The 13,701-nt window shown below is 43.3% G+C and overlaps 1 long non-coding RNA gene across 2 annotated transcripts in view; it reads right to left on the bottom strand.

The window, feature by feature from the left end:
• The window catches only part of LOC133342058 (uncharacterized), a 198,617-nt gene that overhangs the window by 94,171 nt on the left and 90,745 nt on the right, over positions 1–13,701 (bottom strand). For both annotated transcript variants that reach the window (XR_009755084.1, XR_009755085.1), the window contains exon 4: positions 10,509–10,649. This is a non-coding gene — a long non-coding RNA (uncharacterized LOC133342058). The remainder of the gene's footprint in view (positions 1–10,508; positions 10,650–13,701) is intronic.

Raw genomic sequence — 13,701 nt, 5'->3', positions numbered from 1 at the left:
AAGCTCCCACAAAACAAGATGTTTGAAACGAAAAATATAGCAATTGTCACAATCATTTATAAAGATGTAACAATTAACTGAGATTTGCATGAGGAAAAAGCATTACACATCGATGGACGAGTCAGGCAAGGAAATAGCTCTCCTACCATGGCAATTGGCAGATATTTTTTAAGAAGATATTCTCTGTAAATTAAATGGGGGGGGATGAGCATAAATATAAGTGATGAAGAGATGATCCATTTTAGATTGACTCAAAACAGTGTCATTATAACAACCAATGGAAAGTAACGACAGGCAATGAGTGAAAACCTGAGCAAAGCAAGCTGCAAAAGTGGGGCTAAAGATAAATCAGCAGAATAAAAGTCACATACGACACATTTTGTTGAGCCGTAAGGCAATAACTTTAACACGTAGGCTTTCGCGACCAATATTATTCATAATATAGGTTTTTGGGTCAGATCGCGTTATTTATAAATGTGTCGTAACCCTCAGTGACACATTTTTTACTGTTTGGCCGTGTCGGGTGGTGGAGGGTTACGACACATTTATAAATAACGCGATCTGACCCAAAAACCTATATTATGAAGGCAATAACTGTTGAAGGTAAGCAATTGCGCAACAGTCATTTACACGTACCTCAGGAAATTATTGAAGGCATTCCAGGATCAAAAATGACGAAATAAAGAGGGGAGCAAGAACAGTTTGAAATGCTTTTGTAAAATAAAATTTGATGATGAAAACATACAGTACCACTGTGGTGCCCAAAAAAAACCTTTTCAATCCGTGCATATTACCCATCATGGCATGGATTGAAATCATGGACTCATGAAACATAACCCGTGAAGTGTACAACGAAGCACACGGAGATAAATGCTTGGAATTACACCGAGAGACAAGAAAGGTGAACTTATGGAACCGAGAACAAAATGCAAACAATTAAGAGACACAACGTTGATTCATAGGGAAAGTAAGTGTGAGTCTCGGCAGGACACATCAGTGAAAAGGATGATAGAGTGGCAGGAAATGGTGGGGAACGCATCCAAGGAGTATGACCACCGTGGTGGAGACGGAGTGATTGCGTCAGCTCATGTGCAGGAGCGAGACAGATTGTGGTATATGGAGACCATGAAAGATAGCGACGGTACAGCAAAGGCCTTCATCCAGGAATGGCTAGATCATGGCTGTTTAATTATGATCATAGCGACGGAGACAGCTTTCTCCCATATGCCAAACATTACTTAATGCAACTGGTCAAACATCCCGATGCAATATCTTTCTGGACAAAACATCTTCAGACCACGATTGGCTATGTACGGTGCGAAAGAAGTTCAACATACATACATATCAAATGTTGTAATTTTGACGACAGGAATGAAAGATGTTTTGAGCGTTGTGTGCACCTCCGGTTATCATGGTGGGCTATGTGCGAAAGTTCAACGTACATACACACGTACATGTTCTCTTTGTGATTGCAACATTATTAAATGTATGTTCATATTTAAATTAGTTTAGGATTGCTTTGATAGAGCCTTGGCAAAATGTGCTCTGAAAATCACTACAATTTAAGTAAAGTCAACTATTCATTACATAGGATTGTAATACTCGATATGTTTTCTCGCACGTGCAATATTATTCAAGGGTTCCAATGCATACGTACACGTGTTGCAGTGCTTCAAGCAGTTTTGGCTCTTGATTTTTTTTTAAGAAAAAATATTCTGGTCATTATTCAATTTGACATATTAATGCTAACACCTACACGGATTTTTCCCATGTGGTTATTAAGGGCTATATAAATATGCCTTACCAATGGGGAAAAAACCTACCATCTAATTTTGTTCCCTTTAATCACGGAGCAGGCATGAAGATAATATGATGTATTGGTGTACTCCATTCATCTATTATGTTGACAGAGTTTGCTACACTGAGCTTGCATTTTGAACTAATTGGTGAAAAACGGAAGGCGAAACGAAACACAATAGTATTCAGCTGACTTCCACACATAATGATGTCACAACATATATTCATGGATACGGCGCAGAATGATAGTAAGGGCACTTAATGTGGGAAAAATAAAATAATTCGTTATTTTTTCCCCCAGAATAAATTACGTGATTGCTACATAGCTTGACTTGCCCCCCCCACCCCCAGCTTTGACAGGTCTACGGCCACCAACAGCATGTCACAGGAAATACGCGTCACTCAAGCCTCATTGCTGGCAGCTCATGCAAAGCACCCCACCAAATGAGGTCGTGATATCTTGCAATGCTTCTTCTTGGTTCTTTCGGTAAAGTCACGTAGAAGGGAAGTAATAAAATAATAAAAATAAAACATAATAAAATCATTCTCACGACGTTTCGGCCACAACGCAAGCAGCCGTCCTCAGGTGCATTGTGGCCGAAACGTCGTGAGAATTATTTTATTATGTTTTATTTTTATTATTTTATTACTTCCCTTCTACGTGACTTTACCGAAAGAACCAAGAAGATGAATCCCTGCAGTCACGAAAGCTTTAAATCGAAACACCCCACTCTTGTTTTTCCTTCGCACAGTGTTTATAAAACTACATTTCGGGAGCTACGTTTGCAGCCTCCAGAGTGCCGTGCACGGTTGGCGATGTGCGGCGTGAAAGAATTCCAACGTACACACATACAATGACGGGCGGCGTAAATATATCTCCCGGCCGAGGGCTCGCGTCGACAGCAAGATGGGGCGAGCGTGGGATGATTTTGTGCGATAGAACTCGGGTGAGAATGTTGGCGCACAGGAGCCATTCAACACTCCCCCCCTCGGCCGTCGATATTTGCATGTCGAGCGCAAACGTTACTCATTGGCAGCATTCGTCCCCTATTGAACATTAACCCAAAAAGCGATCGGGAGAGTGAGATACGATTTTGAGGCAGGTCCGGTAATATGTGGTCCCTTGTACAGTAAAAGCACGCGTTTAATTGAAAAAAATATAGTCAGGTTACACTCAATAAATACTGTATGTGGATTCATGTGGGATGTTTAGCTGCCGTCAAAAACGTATCGTCAAATTGGCGTCTCGTGTTTTTCTCGTAAACGAGCTGGTCGTGTTCACGGTTATTTTGCAACACGTAAGCATCCACTTGACAGCTTAATAAGGCGCATTTTGTGAAAGTAACATTTGGAGGAGACACTTTCGTGGGTGTTAATCAAACACAGCATGTTTAAGAGGCCCAAGTTTTGCACGTACAGAGCTTCCAACGCAAGTATGTACTTCTTAGGATAAATACAAGACGTAATTACCAACGCAGTTATTACACGTGCGCTTCAGAAAGAATATTAAAATAAACGTGGATAAAATTGCAGGTCCTCGTAACCTTAATGGTGAGTTCATGTTGACGTGCTTGTTTTTGGCATTATATCTTCTTCCACGGTGTTTGGTCACGTGGTTTGTGTGACCATACAGTGCACGTACTTCAACCAAGCTGACCACTGTGGCTTGGTGACTTTTCAGGGTCGTGGGGTGGAGGGTTTGAACCAGTTCGGACATTACAAGCCACTGATGTAAAGCCATAGCTGGGAATCTAAACTTTAAAAAAAACTTGTATTTATTTTACCAGGTAAGGCCCACTGAGCTACATAGCTCTTTTTTTTTAGAAGGGACCTGGCCACGAACGATAGCTCAACCATGTTGGCTTATCATGTGGAAATATATAACAGCCAAATACTCTGAACGCATTTTGATTTAAAATTTGGAGCGGAAAACCGGAGGACCCGGACAAAACCACACGCGGCCATGAGGAGAGACGTGGAAACTCCAAATATACAGCAGGCTTCAGGGTCGGGATTGAACCCATGACCTCCTGTATACCAGGTGAGTTAGTTAACATCTCACCACCGTGGCGCCAATCCACCTCAGGTTGCCAGAATCACTGCATGCGGCAGGCCAAATACTGCGCCACTGCTCCTCCTCGATCTACTTTAATGTTCTATTAAAACGCCTACCTGTGGTGTTAAAGAGTTAACCACTCTGCCAGGCACGGGGGTCTCCCAAATGTCACTTCAAAGCTGATGGGGAAAGAAAACAATACGTTTGTAGACAAGGTGAGATGAGATTGCCCAACACACGTCTCTTTGCCACAACAGTTATTATAAGTAATTTACCATTATAAACATTCACGGTTTGTTGGTGTATTGTTTCACATGAACAGACGTCATCTTAAAAATTCAAAGGGATATTCTTAGGTTTTTTCGGTAAAGTCACGTAGGTAAACCATTTACTTGATACAGCTGTCGTGGCTGTGACGGTTCCACCTGAAGACGGAAGCTTGTGTTGCCTCCGAAACGTCGTGATTTTTATTTTATTTTACTTTTATTAATTTTAATGTTTTACCTACGTGACTTTACCGAAAAAACCTAAGAATATGAATCCTTGCAGTCACGAAAGCTTCAAATCTAGAATTCAAAGGCATGTGTCAATCCGCTGTTGGACGAGGGTGTCCCGATGCTGTAAGGTGGTGGGGGGGGGGAGTGGGGGGGGGGGGAGTGGGGGGGGGGTGTTTAACCATACTTTACCGTTCTGGTGAGGGTTGGTAAATGGGAGGTTCCCCTTTGTACTCCACTGGTTCGGATATCAATTGCACATTGACAGTAGCCGTGGCCGGCAATTTAATTCAAGTCACGAGGTTCGTGGCACAGTGAGCTAAGCACTGTTCCAACCCACAAATTCAGGATGCATAGTCCCTTCATTTGAAGGACAACTGTGTGTGTAAGGCACTTCTGACAGGGAATTCTGTGGTAAATTCAGTAACGTTTAAACATGTTCTAACTCGAGCCCCCACATGCCCACGAACGAGACAAGTTCGGCATTCACTTATAAACTACCACGATAAATATATTATTTTGCATTGGGTAAAATTTTGTACGTCTGTGTGTATACATATGCACAAGGGGATTCATACAGGTTTTGAAAATAACATGTTAACGTTTGCTCACCTTACATTTACTTTCAAGTCTCAGACACAAAACCGCCCTGTTTATAATATCCAGCCAATAATGCATATTACACTTAAAGTGTACGTAGTACCGTGTAAACACAATGTCTCAATGTCAAAACCCACTGCCATGCAATTCAACATTGTGCATGTCGTTAAAGTCGGACAATGTCCCATTTGCTCCACGAGTTCGATTGCCGAGAAAACCCCGAGCGAATCTTTCACTTTCATGCAAACACAGAGGCTTCTTCTGCCCCGGTTCGCTCCGACCGAACAATCTCACTGCAACGTTGATAGAGCTGCAGTCATCTGGCAGCCCTGTCTCGTGGCAAAATCAAAGAATTTTTTTTTTTGGAAACTCGTTGGCTCCATTCCTTAACATAATCTTTCACGACTTGGTAGGGGGGGGGATAGCAACCTTTAGCTAAGACCATACATCCTGTTTACCGACGGGCTTTTTCCATCATCACAAGTTAGCAGTGAAGAAGTAAGAAGAGTTAAAAGACAAGGTCCCGCAACATTTCCTTACGGTTGTTTTTACATTGCAGTTATCCACCCCCCCCCCCCCCCGCACATGTGTGCACATTTAAATATGGAGATATCTGAAGCACATGTCTGCAGAGAACAAAATAAAACTCAGCCATTGCAGCTGATCGTGTGTGATGCCCCAATGCCAACTAAGTGATCACTGTACTAACTTCGAACTTACAACCCCAGTTATACCAACAGACTTTATTAAATTGTGAGGTCCTTGGAGCATATGTCTAAAGGGTGACAAAAGCTAGGCTATGTGACTCATATTAATGACGTTTAAGATACAAATGGTAGTACACTAACTTCGCATGTAAAACGGCATGCACAATACGAAGCTTATATCTTGCAGTAAATACACTGCGTTCATCCGGGTTATAAGATACACTTTTCTCTCCAGTATTTTAAAGCAAAAGTTGGGGGTGCATCTTATAATCCTGTTAGGTGCATGTGTCTGTGAACAGTTTTGTATAACTCTACTGACAAGCTTCGGGTGAGTCTTCCTTTCTGGAATATCTTATAATCCCGAAAATGTTTTCTTCAAGGTTTAAGGGGCATTAATGAAATTAGGCAAAACAAATCTCCACTTTAACACGATTCATAGAAATGTTGTATGAAGTTACTGCCTGGCTGTACAATAAGATTCCGAGGAAGGGCAGCCCCTTGTCTTAACCGAAGGAGAATAAATGTGTCAGCAACTAAAATGAGACTGGCTAAAGGACAGCAATTTATACGTTTGAGCTCGCGTGAAAAAAAAAGTAAAACGAAGAAGCTGCCTCACGAATTCATGAATAATTAACGTGTGGTATTAATGAATTAATGAGCACATGCATAAATTAGTAAAATAATGAGTGCGTACACTTTTTTTGTCACTTGTCACGGACTCTTATTCGTTGCTAAATATTCTGGGCACGACAAGAGAGTTTGTGATGCCAGCGTGGACGTTAAAAGTTACTGATCTAAATCTATTTTTACGTAAATGCTGTTTCAGATTGCTTTGGTACTTTACCATGAATCACATACCATCCAATTAAACACCGCAAACTCTCATTGTTTCTGAAATAGTAAAATGCCACTCATGAGCCTTCGTTATATTCAGAGTTAAATAATAATGTGAGTTATCGTTTGATCGTGCGCCAGTTTTATCTTGCTCATTCCATGCCACTGGGGATAAAGCAGCATGGCATTCTGATGCATAAGTCTGCAGAACTCGCTAATTTGTCATTAATTAACCTTTAATAAAAAAAATATCACTTTTCCGTCCCTTTGACTAATATGCTGCTCCGTAAAGGCATTTGCATGCCGTGCCGGTGGTGGGGTCGTTTGACAATGCTTCACCAAACTTGGCCAGCGCACGTCGGTGAGGGGAAAGAACAGGATTGGTTCAGATATTTTCTTGCCACTGATGCGAGCCTTGGCCAGGAATGGAACCCTGGGTTCACCGCACAGTGCAGGGACCACTGCGGCAGCAATTAATTAATTTACGTAGTTGCTTTAAGTCGCTGTATTTGAAAGTTGTAACAACAATGCAGTGGACATGTTATTATAAGGCTCAAATTGAAGATATGAGCACCAATAGGAACAGGTGAAAATTAAACACACATCGACAATGTTAACTTATCTTATGGTCCTTTACCGCAGCCTGCGGAACTCAATTCTCGTACCCATCTGGTCCCCAGGAATCTATATTTGCGCATGAGCTCAGCCTGACTGACCTCTGGACCCCCGAGGTCACCACTTGACCCAAGCAACGTGGACGGTGGGCACCAGTGGGTAACGTCACAAGGTCAACGTGGAAGTAAGACAAGCTTGGCTGTGATGTCACAACACTTCGTCAAATTCCCAGCCATGTCTTTGTTAAAAATACAAACTAAAACTTTTTTCTAATTTTAACCAGGTAAGGCCCACTGAGCTATTTAGTTCTTTTATCATAAGTCATCTGGCTATCACAAATGACAGCTCAACAATGTGGCTTATCATGTGGAATTTTATCGCATCCAAAAACACTCTGAACGCATGTTGATTTTAAATGTGGACGGAAAAACTGGAGAACCCGGAGAAAAATCCCCATGATCACGGGGAGAACATGCCAACTCCAAATATACAACAGTATACCAGGCAAGGTAGTTAACATCTCGCCACGTAACATGGCCTAACCAAATAAACACCTATAAAATGCCTAAAAACCTGCCTTCCTGACCCAAAGTATCAGGAAGGTGGCTTATAGAGAGGAGCACAAAACATGGGGCACCCAGGTCTGGACACACTGGTACTGCTTCTGGATAAGAACTGGGCTTTTGCTGCTGGGTCATGGGAGCCCAGTTCCCAGTGCTCATGGACACAAACGTTCAGCACATTGGGACCAAATCACATTGTAGCACAATATTTTTTTTCTTGTGATTTTTTTTTTATAAAGCATGTTGATATTTCCATTTCTAACTGCGGGGCACATTTTTAAGGGTGATATTTTTCAACTCTTTCGTCAACAGTGCTAATCTGATCGACGGTTCATTCGTACTTATACATACAGTATATAAAATCATGCCCAGCAAAAAACAAATGACGCGTTTATATTCTCAAGGAAGACCAAAAAAATTATGATATTCTCTTATTGCTTTCTAAAATGTCCTACTCTATAGGATTACTCGTGCACCAGAAAAAGGAGACATACCCATAGAGTATAATGCACACACGCAAATATGCATGTCCTCGAGTGAAATTTAAACAAGATTCAAATAACGAGTTTCGCAATGTTTCATTGGGAGTTAAGATCCCCTGCGATAACATCCCCTTTAACCACGTTACCTATGACGCTGGACCGGTGTGCCAGACAGACAGGCGGGCACGTAAGCCTGCCCGCGTTGCCGAGACCACGGGCGATCAAGACACAATGAAATTTAGCCTTCAGGAATTCGCCTGGAGTCTGCCATTTGAGCTCCACCAAATTCAGTCTCTGCATCCCACCGTTTTCTTCCCCTTCACATCCCCACCGCACGCCAGCCGGGCTGGCACACCCTCGACCAAAAACTGTCTGCAACATCAGAGCGAACCTGACAGCAACTAAAAGTAAATAAATAAACAACCCCCAACCGGCGACAGAAGCCAGGCTGCAGAGTTAAGGTCAAGCCAATGAAGGTAAAGAATTTAATGTGGGTTCTTCCCGGTGTTTGGGAACATTGCTTGTGAATACAAATGTGCAGTCCCAACAAAAAAAAAAAGAACGGAAGCCTTGCGATGTAATCACACTAAACACTTTACTGAATTATCAGGTACACAGGGACCTCTGAAAATATATTTTTTTAATGGCCAAAACATTTTACTTTTTTCTCTCGCTTCTTTGGATGTAGATGCCAAAAATCCATTATACATTCTGCAAAGAAACCCCCAAGAGGAAAAGGTCACTGCAGGATCAATGCCTGGTTCATGTCCAAGGGCCTCATTACAGATTCAGCCTGACCACATTGTTTAAAGCAAAATGGGTGCCCTTGCCTGTCATAAATGGCGCCCTGTTTGAAAAACGATGTATCTCATTAAAACATGTACTTCGTAATTCAAGTTGATTTTGCACTTAAAACCTGAAGGTGTGAATGCTTTTTTTCCCCCAGCGTATTTTTCCCCGCCTAGTTCATTCGAGTCTCGAGTCCGAGAGTGGGGTTTTTTTTTCTTTAAATTCGACAACTGTAAGTATAACTTCTCAGTATAAACACACGCCAGCCGTAAGGTGACAGCCCCCCTCCCCGCCACCCCCAGGCTATGAAATATAATAAGCAAAACAGCGCGGTGATTATTTAACTTCTCCAGTTTTAAGACTGGAATGCGACAGGGTTGAATCAGGGAAGGGAGAGCAAACGTGGGAGAAGAATTACAACAACAACGAAACAAGCCGAGGAATTTCAGTGGAAATATAAGGGCAGAGAAACACAGTACTCGGATTTGCTCTCCAACACACCGGTGTGCTGTACTAGTGATGAATTGGCACGTTCTGTTTACGTGACAAACCTTACTAATTGGCTGCGTCGGGTGGTGGCGGGTTTAACAACACATTTATATTCACGCGACCTAACCCAAACACCTATATTATGGACTGTACTTATATTTTACATATACTGTATAGGGACTTCTATACTTGCGAACGAGTTAGGTTGCAGAGGTCTGTTTTTAAGTCAATTTGTTCGTAAGTCCAACTTTACTCCTGTCCATTCTAAACACGTTGTACGGCATGCAAACTACTACTATACATTACACACAAGTATACTACATTATACACTACTACATTACATGATATACCGCTATATACTACATTATATACCGCTATATACTACATTATATACTACTACACTACAGTACAGGGACTCCTCTATATACTAACGAGATAGGTTCCAGAGGTCTGTTTGTAAGTCGATTTGATCGCAAGTCCAACTTTACTCCTGTCCATTCCAAACATGTTGTACGGCATGTGACACTGAACACGGGGAACAGTTTTAAAAGTTGCATAATCTCCTGCAGATGTAGTTGCCACTGGTTCATCATGTTCTGCAGATGTAGATGCCACCACCGCCGTCTATTGCACCGGCGGTTGAACTTTATGGCTTTCGGTCTGAACAGGCAACTGGACATACAAACAGGTTTGTTCGTATCTCTAAAAGTTTGTAAGTCGAATGTCCGTAAGTAGACGAGTCCCTGTGCATGAACGCGATACGAAAAGACTAACAAGTGCCCAAACAATTTCATGTCGAAAAAAAATAATTATTGAGATTTAATTAAAGAAATTCACATCAAAGTTTTTGAGAGAAAAAAAAAAAAACGCCAAATCAATCGGTAACGGAATGCAAACAAAACCCGCTCCTATGTTGCCAGCATAATAGCCGCTAAAAGCATTACAATGCATTGCATACATCTACACACACACAGGAGTCTGTACGTGGCAGGATCGATTTAAACTCAGGTGGGCACGCCGTGTCTCCGACATTGTGTGACGTGTTCCAAAATGCGGTGTAACTAAAAAGTGCTCTTTTTTACCTGGCGTGTGCCATCTGCTGCCGTTGATTGCTGCTGCCGCTGCTGCGGTGTGGCCAAAGCGCCTTGGCGTTGCCGAGTCCTGGTTGAACCCTGAGCGAGGGGCCTCCTCGCGAGTTTGGGGCTTGGCTTCCTTTGGAAGTTCTGGCCAAAAAAAAAACATAGCGCGCAAAACGCTCGCTCGCTCACTCGCACGCCGCACGGCATGCGCAGACCCACGGGTCGGCGCCTATCCATAGCCAGCGCACTGTACCCCTGCGTACAGTTGCACGCAGAACAATATGGCTCTGTAGTTCAATGGTGATGATGATAGAAAAAAAAACCCACCACAAGTAGTCTTTTACCCTCCCCACCCCACCTCTCTTAGCAGGTAGGTGTGGCCACTGTCCCGTTTCAAAGTGTATTAAAATCCCAATTCTCTCACCCCACCCGTGTACCTACCACACTCCCCCCTTTACTCATTGACCAACCCCACCAGCCAACAATGTTCTCTCCCCCCCCTCTCCACCCGAACCCTAACAGCCCTCCTCCTCTTCCCGTCCCACCGACAACCGCCCCCCACTCCGCACCACCCCCCCATGTCAACTTGGAAAAGGGGTCGTCGCTCAAGGGAGGGGGAGAGTTACTGTATTCACAGCCGGGCCACGCAGTGAAAACCTAAACTTTCACTCTTACTCGTGTTGTGTCTCCCTCGTCCGGAACACTTTACTAATAATGTACATTTTATGGTTTGTGGGGGGGGGAGGGGGGTTGTTTTGTTTCTTTCTCCGTTTCCAATTGTTTTGAATATTTAGAGCGCAATAAAAGGAATAATAAATGGACACGTTGCTGATATATCACGGAACAACAACGGGCCGTGTGGTCTGTGTCCATATGCTTTCCTTTAAAATATTAATGCAGGCATGGACAAAAAAAATGCTTAGTGGTGAAAGGTTACAGTGTCAACATTCTGTGTAGTAACAAAAAAAATAAACTCTGGGGTGTTTAATACTGGACATGGCTTCAAACGACAGTGCCAAAACTCCCAAGTTCATGGTGCCCATTGTTCGTGAACATGAACTAGGCCTCAAAAAAGCACTTGAAATGTTCACGATGTTTTGAGCTTCTGAAATCTTTTCTGAAACACATTACATGCTCTCGGGCTCTCGGAAAGAGACAATGGGGAACACCTTTAGGTGTGAAATATATTTCTTACAACTTTGGTTGAAAAAAAATAATAATCTGTTGAATCCCCTCCCCCCGATTGCCACACACCACGTATCAATCCAACCCATTGGAATATGCCTCACAATTATGATCAAAGCATACTGGAACCACTTGGATCATCAAATCGTTTGAGTCACGATCACGACCCTTTGTACTGTGGATATAAACATCATTCAATAATCTTCGCACCTTTGTAAATCCGTTGCTGGATGAAGACCCCCCTGCGCTGTCTGTCTGTCTGCAGCGATAGTGTAGCGGTTAGCGCGCTGCGCTATGAACCTAGCGACCCGGGTTCGATTCCCGCTCACAGCTAACACCAGTGACGATTATCTGAACCGGTCCTGGGCCTCCCCTAGGTCAACTCAGCCTCAAATGAGTACCTGGTGCGGTGTGTAAACATCGCCACTGGGGAGACAAAGGCGGTCGGGCGTGGTGCTGGCCACCCACCCCCTCGTGTACCGTTCCGGCCTTCATAGGTGCTCGCTAACAGCACTTGCCCTTACAGTCTGTTAAGGCTATATGGGGGATCTTTGTGATACGAATGGACGCCAAAAGAGCTTCACCATTAGCTTTGCACAGTTATTTGTCCGTGTTGTTAACTTGACGGTTCTAACTGCACATGCTGGAATAATTCCAAACCAAAATAAATATTCCAACCCTACACACAAAAAGGAAGGAAACACCGCTTACGAATTTATCTTCCAAAATGGAGACCTCAGTGGTGTATTTGGGCAAAATCCATAGCACTTGAGAAAAAAAAAAGTACAATCTTACTACATTGTGCCTGCAGTGACCTCATGTTCCAAAGCCATGTTTGCTTTAGTTTTTAAAAAACCGTGCCCTGTATTTACCAGAACGTCGCTTTGTGTTACTGTTCGCCAGAACGTTTTAAAGTAAGTGCTTTAAATGTCAGTAAACTACCTCTTTCATTTCCGAACATTTACCGATGGCCTAAATATTAACGGACGTAAGTATGACAATCCTACTTCTTGGAAATTTCACGGAAACACATACACATGCAAGGTATATTTATTTTGAAAATAGCCTTCATAACACAAAACCAACATGTGGCACATCTACGCCGAAGCCTGGACGACAAATAATTATCAAATCAGCCAATGAAGCATTGCAGACAGTCACACGCGCTGACACCTATAAAACGTGAACAATGTACACGTCGCGTGACAACTCAGCCACAACATCCACAGGCTCAAAGGGCAGCCAGCGTATTGATCAGGCACGGTCCTTTCACACTTTTACACCTACAAGTGTTTCCTACGCATTTGGTGAGAAAAACGGGAGTTGTGAAAGAGAAACAAACTCCCCCCCTCACCCTCTCTCTCTAACTCCCCCACCACCACCACCACGCTGTAATTCACACAGGTCCCACCTCTGCCGGGACGAAGTCTCACTTAACACTTTGCACGTGCTGGCCCTGTGCCGTAGCCCGGAATGAGTTCTCCAGAGGGGAGCTCAGAGCAAAAGGGGGGCACACGCCAGTGGCGAGGCGAGGGGTGGCGGTGGCGGGGGGGGGGATACGGTACACGAGCCGGAGAGCTCTTCCACGCCGCAAAATATTCGACCATCAATCATCAACCTTTTTTTCCCGTCCTCCCCACTGTCGCTGACCCTGCACCCGAGGGCAGACTTGCAGCACTGTACCGCGGCCTTGATGGGGGTGAATTTGACCGGCGCAAGGGAAACTTAAGAATCAGAATATTTCTTTATGACTGGAGGAATCCGATGAGCTATGAAGCTTTTAAAAAAAAACAGATGTCAAGGAACGGGCGGGTAAGAACATTGCAACAAACCAATACTAAAACGTAGGATGAGGTCTCAAACGTTGCCAATTTTTTTTGTTACTTACCAATTATTATATGAATGGGAATTAGTCACAACTAATGGGAATACGTATTTGATGCTGATGACTGGGATGCCGTGTGGTAGGCTGCTGCTGAGAGGGACCATCACTGTTGCCTAGTGACACTCC

The sequence above is a fragment of the Lethenteron reissneri genome, chromosome 13, assembly GCF_015708825.2.
Source record: "Lethenteron reissneri isolate LAM-NWPU_2019-01 chromosome 13, ASM1570882v1, whole genome shotgun sequence".
Classification (NCBI taxonomy): domain Eukaryota; kingdom Metazoa; phylum Chordata; class Hyperoartia; order Petromyzontiformes; family Petromyzontidae; genus Lethenteron; species Lethenteron reissneri.
This window is presented reverse-complemented; position numbering and strand designations above follow the sequence as displayed.